Below are 3,145 nucleotides of genomic sequence, written 5' to 3'. Positions count from 1 at the left end.
TGCACTTTTCCCGTCTTCTTCATGATTCTTTAAGAATAGTACACTCGTGCTGATAACGTGTTATGAAACTATATGAAGTTAGAAGACGAATAAAGTAGGGAGAAGAGAAAGATTTCTTATTCATCTTGATGTATATTCAGGATTCATCGATCTTTCACAAATCTTATTTACAACGAAGGAAAACCCTTTATTTATAGGGAAAACCTTACTTGATCCCCAAGTAGAATTCGTAACCATATTTTACAAGGACACCACATAATTAGACATTGAGTATAATACAAATTGTTTATAACAAAAAGGAAATTATTATAATTAATTTGATTATTTACCATTATATACAATTTTCCCAAAAATAATCCTTTAAACTTGGTTTAGAAAACTAAAGCAAAAACAATTTCCCATACAAAATCTTTTCAAAAGTTCCCGTATAAACTATTCTTATGTTGCTTCTGTCGGTGCATCTAGTCTAGGGCTTCAACACACACAAAAAAAATTCTTCACCAATTTCTCGAAAACAAACAGGGATAGCCGATGTTGAGCGCAAGATGTCAAAGATTTGATTTAGGATTTCTTCTTAAATATACATACGGTTTATTTAGGTTAGTATTTGATTTATCTATACAAGCAGTTCTCGGTTTTTATTTTTTTATTTGAGTGTGACTGATGAGATTTATTCAAGCATTTCAATTTCCATTGAGTACAAAGTAAATTGATCTCTCTGTTAGTTTCTGATACTATGTTTTCTTATGAAATTTGGAATTGTTTTTATTTTTGCAACTCTATTATGAATCTGCATAAAATTTCGAAACCATTTGTAGATCTTCAATGTATTTGTGTATGGATAGATTAGTCGCAGTCTTTTGCATGGGTGATTTTGAATCGTTATATCACAATTTTTTTTAGGATGCCTTTTTTGGTGGTTTGATCTCTTTCCTGAGTTTCAAACTCTGTAGCCTTGAATGAACGACCCTGAATCCCACGCAAGCTGTCAACACATTACTGTACTTGGATTCCGAGGTGTTTCTATCCTTGGTGTCGTCAAGAGCTTAGTTTCTGGAGTGATCAAGGTCATCACGGTGGTTGTGTGTTACTAATATTGAACACTTAGTTTTGAAGTTGTGTTCATGATCTCAGAGATGATTGTAAATTCAGATTCTTGGCCATCTCTACTGCTGCACACTTCTTGGCCATCCTTGACCCTTTACTTGTTGTGAATCACAAATGAGCAATGATATCATAAGAGTTTTTGTGATTTGTGCAAGCTAACATGAATTTTAATAAAAGATGCATCCTTATTTTTGTGGTAATTAATTAAGCCCTGAACTTGCTTTTGACGAATCCTTCGAATTTTAGTTAAACAATCTAATGTTTTTCTCCTTTATTCACTTAAATTTGTAGCCATATTAACAGATGCTGTAAGAGATGGAAGTAAAATAAGATTTTCCACGAGAGTGTGGGGCAATGGTAATAATGTCAATTGTCAAGGACGATTTTCCTTGCTTGTTTTCATTAGCTAGTGGAATGATTGGAACTTCTCATTATTTAAAAATTTGGTGTTGTTTGTCTTATATTCATCTTAAAATTCATTCATCAGAAAATTTCACGAAGAATTGTACTACTATGGCTAGCTCTTACAAAAATCTATGTTATGTATGCTTGATATGTCATGTAAACCAATACTAATAAGGATTCTTAGTTCAATTACAAGATTTTTGTCAGATAGTGAGCTTTTAAAGAGATCCTTCTTCCAGATAGCTTGATGAAATTGGAATTGAGATCTCAAATTTTATGTCGTTTCATTAGTCCTGATGAGTTGAGCTCTACGATTTTAATGCTATATTTAAAGTTATAGTATGCCTATCTTCCTTTTCAAGGCCATCCAGTTTATTTCAATAAGGATGCATTGAAGATCATAACCTGCAAGTTAGATGATGTATTGACTTTCTTCCCTAAATTTCTTCTAATATTGGATTTTCATACTCTGATTAGGATTATAAGCTGATTACATTTTCACCAGGAAACACTAGACGAGGCTAGCTACACTTCATAAGGAACCAAGCAAAGCTTGTCCAGAAGGTTTAATTTTGTCTCAAAACATATACTTGATAAAAATGAGTCAGATTCTATGAAAAAGGTTCTAGATGGTGTAAGTATCTCACAAATATTTGGCAACTAGATAAATATAAACTTGATTCACAAAGGATGGAGGCCTACTGGTTTGACTTTCCTTTCCTATACATTTTTTCTTGATTTCTTTTGGTAGGCCTTATGAAGCTAAAAGTCAACCTATTCTAGTAAGATGCTAAAGTTGAATTTTCAGCCCACATTGTTGATGAAATCATTGTATGTTGATTTCTTTGTTAAAGTGATGTCATGATCAAAAACATTTGAGCTCATTTTCTTGCACTGCATAGGTGGTGGTAGGTGATGTCTCGGATGAACTTATTTTAACAATTTGAACAGCTGTTATCAGGAGATGCTTCTTTCTTTTGTACAAGTAAATTATATAAAAACAGACATGTTCATTTAAAAGTATTGTCATAATAATACTAAGGTGGCAGAGTAGTCATAGGAAAACATCTAGCATTTTTTGGGTAATTTTTTTAGAAGCTGATTATGTGGTACGTACATATAGTGATCGCTTATATGCATAAAACGCTAATTAAAACAACGAATTATTGATGTTATATTCTGTTATTAATGTTTTCTGAAATGCGTTGAGAAAATAAATACATATACATGCTCTTGGTAAACTAAATCATTAAGGATGAGAACACTTACCATCGACTTATATATAGATGAAATATTCTTGTAATATTTCTGATAATAATCAAATAACATGCATTTTCTGTCACGACCCAAAAGCGAGCCGCGACTGGCACCCACATTACCCTCCTATGTGAGCGAACCAATCAATCTAAACCTTAACATTTCAATTTAATATCAACATAAAGCAATGCGGAAGACTTAAACTCATTAATAAAAGACGATTCAATAACTTCTAAAATTCAACATCTATTATTTCCCCAAAATCTGGAAGTCATCACCACAAGAACATCTATGATAAATTTACTAAACTAAGAGTATTCTAAGAAGCTAAAACAAATAAAAGCTAGTCTATGCCGAAACTTCAAGGCATCAAGAC

General features: G+C 32.2%; 1 long non-coding RNA gene across 2 annotated transcripts; it reads left to right on the top strand.

The window, feature by feature from the left end:
* Positions 1-390: 390 nt before the first annotated feature.
* Positions 391-1,735, top strand: LOC107001857. Of its 2 annotated transcripts, XR_003574756.1 has the most exons (3): positions 391-599; positions 904-1,303; positions 1,399-1,735. It is a non-coding gene; the product is annotated as an uncharacterized LOC107001857 (long non-coding RNA). The 2 variants fall into 2 exon arrangements; XR_001454478.2 differs by lacking the exon at positions 1,399-1,735 and having other exon boundaries at positions 904-1,381.
* The last annotated feature ends 1,410 nt before the right edge of the window (positions 1,736-3,145 follow it).

Source organism: Solanum pennellii, chromosome 10 (assembly GCF_001406875.1).
Source record: "Solanum pennellii chromosome 10, SPENNV200".
Lineage (NCBI taxonomy): Eukaryota > Viridiplantae > Streptophyta > Magnoliopsida > Solanales > Solanaceae > Solanum > Solanum pennellii.
This window is presented reverse-complemented; position numbering and strand designations above follow the sequence as displayed.